Raw genomic sequence first — 12,445 nt, 5'->3', positions numbered from 1 at the left:
AAACAACCCTGAGGTACAGACAGATCACCTGACACTTACAAGAGGTTCCCTTGCAAGCAGTCTGGCTTCAGAATCTATGACCAGGGCCATGGTGTTTGCTTGCAATCATTGACCTGTTACACAAAATTTCTGAGGTGCTTTAGCACGAATGAATTCATCAATTCACCCATTCGTGGCAAAAATCAACATAAATGAATGAAAACATTGATCATGTACCTAACCCATGAAACTCATTTGCTGATAACAGAAGTTTCTACATGTAAATTAATATTTTTGGATGTCACTTGGTTTATAGTGGTTACTACAGTAAATCCTCACCAATAAGGCAGGTATTAATTCTCCCATTTTAAAAAGAGAAATGGAGTTGCAAAAATGATCAGCTATGAGCTCCAGTTTGCTGGGTGTATGAATCAATCAAAGACTTGCAGGAAAGAGTCAGCACCTTCAAGAGCTGACTAGAGAGAATTAATGAAGACATTGTCTACAGAACTAGACAGGCATAAACAAGCCAACTCCAGGTGGCAGTGTAGGAACTTGCTTTCTGTTGAAGCTTCAAGAGGCCTGTGCAGAAGATGGTGTTAGAGCAAACCAGTAAGGGCTTCTGGCAGGGACTGGGCTGCTGGTGGGAGCTATGGCCCAGAAGGACCTGCCATTGCCAGCAAGGAACCACAGGAACAGACACCCTCACCTCTTTCTTCCATGCAGTGCTCAATCTGGAAGCTGGGAGGCAGAAACAGGACCACTTCACAGAGAGCATCCTTTTAGGCTCTGGGCTGGGAGGAGAAGGCCAGAGGATGACCATCAGGGGAGGGGCCATTGACGACAATCCAACATGTGTTGTAAAATGTAGAGCCCGGACTGGGAACCAATGCAGAATGCAGCTTTTCCCAATGAACAAATTACATGGAGGGACAGCTGGTGTTGAGTCAAGCCCCCACATGACTTTAGGCCCAGCTGGCCAGGGAGAGTTCAGGACAGCATTTCAGCTCTGCATGAATCACCCATTGTCCTGCCTTGCTTCACCCAGCAAGCTAGATAGAGGAGACAGAGTTTTGTCATCCAGAGTCTCCCATTCCCCAAACAATAGCCTGGAGAACAAGTGACTGAGAATCCTAGCGGGTTGTTTCTGCCGGGTTGTTTTTGCAACAACATCCTGACTGGGAACCTGGGTATAATAAGCATTCTACTTCACACACACTTTTTCATCTCTTTTGCTAACATTATACTCTAAGGTTCAATTGACAGCATCCTCTGCAAATAGGAAGACCAATATGTTTGATAGAGACACAGGGCTTTGCTCAGTCACTATGGAAGGAGTGCTGAGAGGCTCATGGCTTTATGGGAACAAAGGAAAGAGATTTGGCCAATTTTCAGATAAAGCAAAAAACCTCCTAGAAGAATAACCATTTCACCTGATGTAGTTATGATCACTAAAATACATACTACACACACACCTTTTTCAGTAGAGTCAGAGCGGTAGGTTTAATTTTGATTGAAGAAATCCAACTTCAAGAATGACTGAATAAATTTCATTCAAACCAGATCAAGAGCCTGAGCTGAGCCTGCAGTCCTGCATTTTGTCTCCTTCTTGCCTCTACCCAGGCGCCACCCAGTGTCCACTAGTCTGTACTACACTCTCCAACTTAAATCTTTTCCTGCAAACATGTTTTCATAAAAAATCATGAGACTTGATAGGAAAAATATTGGCCTCTGAGATAGACATTTTTTCTAAAATGCTTTACTTCTCATTTATTGGATTTCACACATGACTTTTCTTGAGCCAAATCAGGAACTCATGACTTTTAAAACAATGAATAGACAATACACAGAGCATTTAGACGTTTCTTGGGATGACTGTTTTTAGGAAAGATGTTTATGTGCACGCATAAACATTTGCCTATTTGCATATGAAATAGGAATGTACTGCAAAATTTTTCAGGGTGTGGTATCATACATCTAAAACTTATTTAGACCTCTGTTAGGGGCTGAATGGTACCAGCCTCCTCCCACCAAAATTCATATGTTGAAGTCCTCAGCACTTGGAATGGAACTTGGAGATGAGATATGTAAAGAGCTAATGAAGTTAAAATGCAGTCTTTAAGGTGGGCCCCTATCCAATTTGAATGGTGTATTTAGGGAAATTTTGACCACAAATATGTGCAAACACAAAAGAAAAATCAACACAGAGAGAAGCCCAAAAGAGAGACCTTGGGAGAAACCAGCTCTGCCTATACCTTGATCTTGGTCTTTCAACCTTGTGAACTTGAAATAAACTCAGTGAGATATATTTATCTTGTCTAAACCACACAATCTGGCACATTATGGCAGGCCTGGTTGACTAATCTAGTTCTTGAACCATTTCCTCCTCAGGCTGAGTCAGTGCTGGGACACTGAGGGGACATTGGTCACACCAGGCTGAGTGCCTGAAGCAAGCTCTGTTCACCTTCGTTCTGTGTACAAGGAAATGTGAACCCTGAGACACAGGACAAGAGCTCTGGCACCCCTCCTATATGTGGAGTCCATTTCCTGGGAGAAGGCCCACAGAACATTGAGAAAGTCACTTCCAACTGTGTGAAATAAAAGTGAAATACACTCTCTCTCCTTTCAAAGGAAGTTTTACCTTCACAATGTAAATTAAGAGGCTTCAAGAATTAACCGCAATCTGCTGTGTTAGCTCCTTTGCTCTCCCCAGTAGATGGCCTGTTGACTCCTGGGCTGTGAGTCCTTGACTCATAGGGTAATATTTGCATGGGGTTAAAGTGTTACAGAGCTAATGTTTTCCTTAGTGTTGTTTATTTCTGAACATGTCGATGGGAACTTGCAGCATTGTAGTTTGTTTCCTCATCCACAACCCGCGCCCCTTACTTTGATGACTCTGGCTGAGGTTCCAGGACCCTCACTCACACTCTACTTTTATGACTCTGGCTGCAGAATGAAACTCCACATCCCTAAATTTTAAAGATTCTTACTAAAATGCCTCCTTCCCCCTTTAAATTAGCCAATCTGGTTTAGATTGTGCTGCTAGACCTCAGCTAAGGAGGGACAGCCAAGCTCTCTTAGATATGAAAGGGAGAGGCCATCTTAACAAGGTGGGCTTGCTGGATTCAGAGTGGCCTGACACCCTGCTGCAGAAATAAAACTCTTTACGTTGCCCAAATGATTTGGATTATGCGGTCATTTTCTTGGGACCCCAGAACCATTTCTAACATAACCGCCTATGATTCTAAAAGCCCAAATAAAATGGATTTATTGAGGACAGCGTGCCCCTCCCCACAGCTGAAAATTTAGAAACAGACTTTTTTAAGAGTAAAAGTCATGAGAAAGTATGAGGGGAGCTGCAGGGTTGCAGGGTTGGACACCGGAGGGCATACGGTGTAGGCGGCCCCCCTGGAACCGCAGCGCCAGCTCGGTCTCTTCCAAGATCGATGCCCCGGCAGGGCCATTTCCTCCTCCGGCGAAGGGCGGCGGGGCCATTAGTGACTTCGTGATCCGCGCCGCCCTGTCCATCACAGGGAGTCTGAGCCGCGGTTACCTGGAGCCTGGCAGTTCAGGAGAGCCCACGCCTGGAGCCGGTCCCCAGGCGGGGGCAGGGCTCCCCCTGGCGGCCGCAGCTTCTCATTCGCTTCCCCAGGGATTTTAGGACTGCCAAACTCTTCCCTGGTTTTGAGGAGCTGGGGATTTTCCCATGGTGCGCTTCAACAGTCTCAGTGACCTGGTCCACGCAGAGTAAGGAGGGAAAGAGAGAAGATGCAATAAAAAGGGAGACCCGCTAAGCCTGGAAAGGGCAGAAAGAGCGCCACGCCACTGGAGTAGCAATCAAGCAGCCCCTCCAGTTAGTAACCAACAGCCGGGCAGAAGGAACAGGGCTGGCTCTCTTCTAGAATCATGAGTACTGTGGCAAGGGTAAGTGTGCTACAAATGCAGGTCGTTTCTTTAAATTTGTCGATTATGTGACACCAGTCTTCACAATGGCTTTGGTCTAGAGGAACAAATGACAGAATCAAGAAATAGGCGTTTCAATTAAGGCAGTATTGAACTAACTCCCAAGGTTTTTATTTATTTGGTTTGAAGGAAACACAAACTCTGAAAAAAGTGTTGAACTGGCAGCCCTAATCCAGCTGCTATAACAAAATATCATAGACCAGTTGGTTTGTGAACAGAAATTTATTCTTAGAGTTCTAGAAATTGGAGTCAGTGTATAGTGAAGGGTGGATGGATTTCTACTTCATAGATGGTGACTCGTAACTGTGTTCTTACCTAGTTGGAGAGGGAGGCTTTCTTCTGTAAGGACACTAATCTCTTTTATGAGAACTGTGCCCTTATGACACAAACACTTCCCAACAGCCCCACCTCTGAACGTTATAACTTTGGTGGCTAAGTTATAACATGAATTTGGAGTAACACCCATCCAGTCCACTGCATAGACCAGACTTGTGTTTTATTATTATCTGTACTGGATAGCTTTAGGGTTGACTTGACACACCTGGGTTGAGGGAGCCTCAATTGGGGAACTTCCTTCATTGGACTAGCCTGTGGCCATGTCAGTGGGGCACCTTCTTGATTGTTGAGTGAAGTAGGAGGGGCCAGCCCACTGTGGGTGGTGGGCCTGCCCACCCCTGGGCAGGTGGGCCTGTGTTGCATAAGAAAGCAGGCTGAGCAGGGGACAGAGGAGCAAGCCAGTAAGCAGCATTCCTCCATGGCCTGTGCTCCAGCTCCTGCCTCCAGATTCCTGCCCTGAGTTCTTACCTTGGACTCCCTGATGAACTGTGACCCAGGAGATGTAAGCTGAATAAACCCTTTCCTCCCCAAGTTGGAAGTTGTCAAAGTGTTTTGTCACAGCAATTGAAAAACAAACTAAGACATTACCTAAATAAAATATATAAATGTGTAAAGTGCTTGGCAATTTCAGCCATCCATTCAGGCAGCCCCTGAGACATGGACCTTCCTTCTCCCCTAATTATTCTTCAGGTGGACAACCATGCTGCCTAGTAGAATCTTACATAAGGCCAACAAGTGAGCAGATGTTTCTAAGCAATGCAAGAGAAAGAGGCTGATAACATGAATCTAATTTACTTACTTTGCAAAGTAAATTGACAACTTCAAGTGCTATGAGTTGAATCCATAACTTTGGGCATGGTAGATGAGTACTCTACTGCATGACCAGTCATTGACAGATACATCTTTTTAAAATCAAATCAACAAGGATGAGGTATGGAAAAACCAGAAAGAATAGAGAAGTGAAGTCAGATAGCAGTTTCCTAGCCAAGCCTGCCTAAGAGGAAATCTCTTCTTCAGTGCTTGGCAGCAATGAAGACTATCCTCCAATGTCCCCAAGAAGGGTCAGGATGGGCAGTACAGCCTCACACGGGGAAATGACTTCCCTGGGAAATCTTCAAGGAGAAAAGAGGTACTAGAGCCCAGGGGTCCCCAAAATACAGGTGGGGAGTGAGGTTTCTAAACCTCCATGATTTGGGTGACAAGAGCTCATGGTCTTCAACCTTTGTGTTAAGCCCTTAGGCCAGCAAGTGTTTACTCATATTGTTAATTTGAGAGCTCATAGAATAATTAGAAGTCAATAATGGAAGAAGGGGAAGTGGCTTTTAACCCTCATATTGGTGATCGAATTACTTATCTTATTGAAGCTAATACTGAAGACTGCCAGCAGCATGCCAGTGTTATTTAGCAAATTTCAAACCCCTGTTGTGGTTAGAATTTGTAGATGAAGCAGTGAAGTTCTGATAGCTTTGCTTTCTGAGGACATAATGGAACTGCATTTTACAGCAATAGCTCACAAAGCCAGGCTCCCAGACCAGTTGCATCTGCATTAGAAGGAGTGTGTGACCCTGTAGATTCTCACTGTCCTCAACCTCCCCACTCAAACTCTGCAGAGAGCAGCAGTAACCTACTCCAGCAAGCCCTCTAACAAGGAGATTCTATTGTCAATTTGAGACCCATCATCCTGCATCCTAGCTCCATGTGGTGTCAAATGTTTCACCAGATTTGTCAGAATTGATCCAAAAGTAAGGAATTAAAAGGATTTGGAATATATGAAATGAAGTGTGATAAATGTGAAATCATTAATTCCTCTTCCTACCCAGTGGGACACATATATCATTAAGGATCCAGTGAGGAGAGACAGGACAAGACAAGAGGAGGGAGGCTTACTGGAACTCTGAGAGAGGTTTCTGGTGATGTGCCACAGGGTTCTGCTTTCAGGCCTATGAAGCATCTTGATCATAGATAAAACTAAACAAGTACTTATCAGCTTTAAAATTTACAGATTTGATTAAACCCCAAATGTTTGATTGATGGCTCTAAGAAGATCTCAACAGAATTGGAGCAGTGATTTAAAGCTAATGGTGTGTCATTCATTTGGGATAAAATTCTATAGTCAGGGCCAAGCAACCAATAGTATTAATGCAAACTAATTACTGTCTGTAAAGACAATATGCTCAGCATAGTCCAACAGTATGGTGTGGCTAACAAGGTCCTAGGACATCTGGGGAGTATAATAGATTGAAAACTGCCCCCTCCCCATTGAGGTCCTAACCTCTTCGACCTTGGCCCAACTTTCTATAGGAGAACTGTCCACAGGAATTCTCTCAACTGCCTTCCTTGAGGGTAGATCTTAAGACCCTTCTTTGACCCGTGTCTGCCTTCTATCTAGAGGCCAGAGAACCTAAGTAGGCAGGCCTTGGCTCTTGGTGCATCATCTTTAGGCCATATCCATTTTGTCCAATCACACGTCCACCTAATTGTCTACTCTTCACCAAAACTCACCATAAAGTAAAGACAGTTACCCAGAGGGCAGGCTAGCGCTCTCTCTCTCTCTCTCTCTCTCTCTCTCTCTCTCTCTCTCTTCCTTTCCTTCCATCCTTCCTCTTTCTGTCCTTCCATTATTTTTTTTCTTCTATTTAGTTGTATAAAATAATGGGTTTCACTACGAATTTCCAGCCATAGATATAATGTACACAAATCGTAGTCACCCCATCACCCTCTCTTGTGCCTCCACCACTGGTCCCCTTCCTCTTCCCAAATGGTCCTCCTTCTACTTTCATGTCTTTTTTCTTTTAAAAAATACTACAAATTCCACACACACTTTATTTATCTTTCTGAACCTAGCTTATTTCACTTAACACGATAAACTTCAGTTCTACCCATTTTTCTGAAAATGACATATTTTTGTTCTTCTTTGGGGCTGAGTAATTTTGATTATATATAGCTTGGCTATTGTGACCATTGTGGCAATGAACATGGATGTGCAAGTATCTCTACTAAATGTTGACTTAGAGTCCCTTGTGCCCAGGAATAGTACAGCTGGATCATAGTGTAGCTGTTTGTTTTGGTTTTGGTTTTTTGAAATAGAGTCCCATCCCATGTATCCTGGTATGGCTTCAAACTTGTTGTATAGCTGAGGATGGTCTTCAACTCCTGCTCCTCCAGCCTTCACCTCCCAAACGCTGGGATTACAGGCATATGCCACCATGCTGGTTATATGGTTGCTCTATTTTTAGTTTTTTAAGTAATGTCCATACTGGTTTCTACAATGGCTGCGTACTTTACACACTTAGCAGCAGTATATAGGCTTCCTTCCCCCACATATCACCAGTATTGCTGCTGCTTTTTTCTGTGATGATCACTATTGTTCTAGTTTGCTTCTCCATTGCTGTGACAAAATACTTTGACCAGTACCAACATGGAGAGGAAAGGGTTTATTTGGCTTACATCTCCTGGGTCACAGTTCATCAGGGAGCCCAAGATAGGAACTCAGGTCAGGAACCTGGAAGCAGGAGCTGAAGCACAGGCCATGGAGGAACGCTGCTTACTAGCTTGCTCCCTTGGTCCATGCTCAACCTGTTTTCTTATATAATACAGGCCCACCTGCCCAGGAGTGGTACCACCCACAGTGGGCTGGGCCCTCCCACATCACTCAACAATCAAGAAGATGTCCCACAGACATGGCAATAGGCCAGACCAATAGAGACAATTCCCCAATTGAGGATCCCCCAACCCAGGTATGTCAAGTTGACAACTAAAGCTATCCAGCATAGTTATCTGACCGGGGACTTGGGTCTTCCTTTCTCAAGGATCTCATGGCCTTCAGATTATTTTGCTTGTTTCCCAGCACTCTATCCTTGTTGTGGGGGTATCAGCCATGGCCTTGTGATGCACGAGGAAGAGCTACTGCCTCTTTTCCTCCCCTCTAGGGAGTCAGTCACCTAAGTGCTGGGCAGCTGGCCAGGGGTGATTAAGTGAAGACTCTTGTGATGGGAAGAGTGTTCTGGATTGTGTCACTGGGACCTAAACACAGCCTGATGCATTCTTGTGAGCAGAAAGTGGTAGGTGATTTGACTGCCCACAAGAGGAGCAGACCTTTAGACAGAGGTTTGACAATGCTGTGCTTAAAGGCAACCAGGCAGAAAATGCCAGCTGTCACTAGAAGCTGGAAGAGGCAGGAACAGATTGTTCCCTGGAGTCTCTGGAGGAAGCATGGACCTGGTGACACCTTGATTTTGGCTTAGGGTGTCAGCCTCCCATTGCTGTAACAAACACACAACATAATCAGCATAAAAGGAAGAAAAGTTGCTTGGCTCCAGGTTGGGAGGTTGCAACCCCTCACTGGCCTTCAGCGGGGGAGGTGGCGCAAGCTGCTCACCACCACGTGGCAGCCAGAAAGCAAACAGAGGTAAGAAAGGGCTAGATTCACACTCTCCCCTTTAAGGGCATACTCCTAATGGCATAAATACTCCCACTGGGCCACACTTCTTAAAGGTTCCAATACCTCCTGACAGCACCAAATTGAGATCAAGCATTCAGCACACAGGTCTTTGAGGAACATTCCAGACCAGAACCCAGTGACACCAATTCTGGGATTTTGGTCTCCAAAATTTTGAGAGAATGAATTTCTGTTGTTTTAAGCTAGTGAGTTTATGGTGAATTCTTACAGAAGTCTTAGAGAGCTCATACAGAGAGAAAAGACTCTGGTTCCTTTCTTCATGAGGTTCTACTGTATTGGGTTCTGACCACACATTGGGAGATGTGTTCTGGAGCAACACAAGAACACTGAGAGTTTGTTGAACGGTTGCAAGAGGACAAGTTAGCACAGGCTGGCATAAGTGTGACGTTTCAAGTGCTGTCTAGGCAAATGAGCAAGCACAGGAGGTAGAGAACTCACTGTGGGAGTGGACATAGCAAGCAAATGCAGGAATGAGTGGGGCCCAGCTCCCGAGGTGGGTGGACTCTATGCAGAGCATGGTCCTGATGAACCCAGAAATCCAGAGCCATGGTTCTCTAGCATCTCTCTGCTTTCCCTGGGCCCTGAGGTAGGCAGGAAGAACGAAGGTCTAGAAGGTTATATGAGTCTGTCTCACAGTGATTAAAGCCAGGCACGGCTGTGGCTTTGGAGATGCAGAGGAAGGAATGCATTTTTAAAAAGGTTTGGGGGCTGAAAGCAGTCTTTGGCAGCAGCTCAAATTTGGAGAGAGGAGTATTTATTAGGTTCCTCTTAAGAGCGCTGACCCAGGAGCCATGGGCAGAAGAAGTGAACACTGGAGAGCTCTCCCTGGGAGGGAACAGAGCTCGCATGAGATAATTACAGTATGTTTCTGGTAATGGCCTGGGCATTTTTCAATATGGATAAAAGGACAGAAAGCAAGGGATCAAAGAGGTCTAGATTTGTCAGAGTTATTGGCTTTCAGTTTGAAGAAGTGGGCACTGAGAGATAGCCAGACCTAGTTAAGGGAAGAGCAGACAGCGCTGCAGAGGGTGGGGATGGGCACAGCATGTCGTGTTGGAGCAAGGTAACAAAGCCAGTTAGGGCAGGGTGTGAACCAGAGAACAGGGTTTGGACTCAGGCTGACAGTGTGCAGATTCTAGGGCTGTGCTGGAATCCAAGGTGCAGGTTCACCGCAGTGACACATGATCCAGAGTTGTCATGCACAGAATGACTGTGATTGTCTCCAGGGAGGACCCTGGTAACCCAGAGGTGGGAAGCACGTCTGACACAAAGTCTCACAGGGGTCAGAGTTGACAAACTTGAATTCATCCCAAGGAAAGAGTTCATCGACTAAAGATTGAATTGTTAGGGGATACTCAGAGAGAGACACAGGCAGTGTCGAGATTGACTAGGGGTGACATCTAAATAAACAATAACCCTGCAAGTCAGTGACAGGGTTCTCTGGAGGTGGAGGTCAGTGTACAGGAGCCCGGAGTTCCGTCTCCAATACCACAAACAAACAAACAAACAAAATCAGAAAAGTTAACCTACCCCACCCCCCACCTCTTCTCAATGAAACAAAAAATTGGAAAGGAAGCTCACAGGAAGGGAAACCCTCAAGTAACAAGCATGGGAGAGATGGTCATATGCACAGACTTGCAGAATTTCAAGTTATGTAACACTGGTATTGTGTGTACCTGCTCAGTGGCCAAAATGGGGAAGTTGATTATTACCAAGCGGTGGCTGGCACGTGGGACTATGGGAATTCCTAAGCTGACTGAGGGTTTGTAGATGGGCACAGCCATTTTGGAGTGCAGAACTTTGTCAACTTAAATGTTCCTGTCTTCTGTGGTTCAACAATGTCACCCCTAGGCTCATCCTGGAGCAATTCCCCTGCATGTCCTAAGGCACCATGCATGAAGGGGCTCCCTGCAGGTAGGTCTGTTTGTGACAAAAGGTATCCAGCCATGGGGCAGGCACAAGCAGAGACAGCATGCCCTAAGACACTCTGCCAGAGTCAGAGGGAACACCCACCACATACACGTGGCAGCAGGAATAGTCTTTAAAACAGGATACTGAGTCAAGAAAGCAAGCAGTTGGACTGGAGATGCAGCTTAGTGGTAGAATGGTTTCTTACCCTGCCTGAAGCCTGGGGTTCCAGCCCCAGAACTGCCAAAAAAGAAAAAGAAAAGAAAAAAGAAAAAATGGAGGAAGGAAAGAAAAGAGGAAGGGAGGAAGGGAGGGGAGAAAAGATAGAAGGGGAGGGAGGGTGAGGGTGGGAGAGACAGTGAGTGAGCTGATCCATGGGGGTTTTTTGTGTTCAATTATCATATGTACCTTAAGCACCATATTTTTTAGTTTTTTAAATTTTTATGTCTCTGAGTGTTTTGCGTGCGTGAATGTGAGTACATCCATGTCGTGCAATGTCCGTAGATGCCAGAAGAGGGCGTCGGATCCCCTGGACCTGGAGTTATGGACAATTGTTAGCCGTCATATGGGTGCTGGGAACTGAACCTGGGTGCTCTGCAAGATCAGCCAGTGCTCTTAACTGCTGAGCCATCTCTCCAGCCCCCAGCACTACATTTTTGATGGAGCATGGATGGTTATAACATAGACTGAACATATTTGGATGGTTGTCTATGAGAAAGAAGAAAGAATGGGAAAAAAGCATGCAAGAATAGATGTGTGAGTTGGGGCTGTGCAAAGCCAATGATAAAGTGTGTCATGAACTGGAGAGAATGATTAACTCAGCCCTCTGCTTCTGAGAGCAAAATAAACAGGAATCTTAAGCTCTCCATCAATTACCAAGGCAATTGAAGACCTGAATATTAAGTAGATGACTTAGGAAAAGAAAGTGACTCAGTGAGGAGCCTCTGATGGGCTATAAAGTTAAGACTGTGTGGAGATAACAGACCCAGGGTACCACTGGACATAGCATTGTGTTTTTTTTTCCCCCAGCAAAGTGTTGGCACAGTCCCTGTGAAACAAGGAAAGAGATGTGGTCAGAGTAAGTGCAGGATGCTGTCTGCACAGGTAAGCATGCTTGATTCATCCATTTCATTTGTCCACAGCTGTATCCTCAAGAGTTTTCAGGCTTGTATGCTTAGAGAATCTTAGGACAACTTTAGCCCCTCTCTCCAGTAAAACAGGCCCCAGCATATACAAAATTATTTGTGCAGTGTCTAGGGATGGGTAGGGAGTGCGAGGCCTTGGAGCAATAGGTCTCAAGGCCAGAACCAAGTTCAAAGGTCAAACCAGAGATATCCACAGTTGAGACCTGAGTAAGAATCCTCAGGGGTGACACTTGAGTCTTTAAATGTCCCCAGGGTTTCTTGATAGGCATCAGTAAGCAAAGAAAGAGGCTGAAGCTGGCTTACCACCCAAGAATCTTTCATAAAACAGTTTCCAGGCTTTATTACCATGGGCCTCTGCTGTGTTACAGCCCAAGAACCTGTATTTTCACCTTTCCCAGGTTGGCACGGGGGTGGGACCTAAAGCGGACCAATCAATTCCAGCCCCTCCTCAGGATTTTTTTTTTTAATTTTTAAAAATGATTTATTTAATAACAACATACTTAGAAGCATATCATTGCAACACAATTGACATATTCAATAACGGTTTCCTGAGGTAGGATGCATCTCTTTCAAAATTGGCTGTAAATTTTTAGGTTTACAGTTGAATTATTACAGTTATACAATATTGTACTCAGTATAAACCCTATAAGACATA

The 12,445-nt window shown here is 45.0% G+C and overlaps 1 long non-coding RNA gene across 3 annotated transcripts in view; it reads left to right on the top strand.

Annotated features, from left to right (window-relative positions):
- Positions 1 to 3,530: 3,530 nt before the first annotated feature.
- The window catches only part of LOC115068738, a 39,870-nt gene continuing 30,955 nt past the window's right edge, over positions 3,531 to 12,445 (top strand). For 2 of the 3 annotated variants that reach the window (XR_003848079.1, XR_003848078.1), the window contains exons 1-2: positions 3,531 to 3,903; positions 11,675 to 11,749. This is a non-coding gene — a long non-coding RNA (uncharacterized LOC115068738). Of the gene's footprint in view, positions 3,904 to 10,562; positions 10,652 to 11,674; positions 11,750 to 12,445 lie in introns of those variants that run through there. The other variant, XR_003848080.1, reaches the window with a different exon arrangement.

Source organism: Nannospalax galili, unplaced genomic scaffold (assembly GCF_000622305.1).
Source record: "Nannospalax galili isolate Female #2095 unplaced genomic scaffold, S.galili_v1.0 scaffold768, whole genome shotgun sequence".
In the NCBI taxonomy this organism is placed as follows: Eukaryota; Metazoa; Chordata; class Mammalia; order Rodentia; family Spalacidae; genus Nannospalax; species Nannospalax galili.
This window is presented reverse-complemented; position numbering and strand designations above follow the sequence as displayed.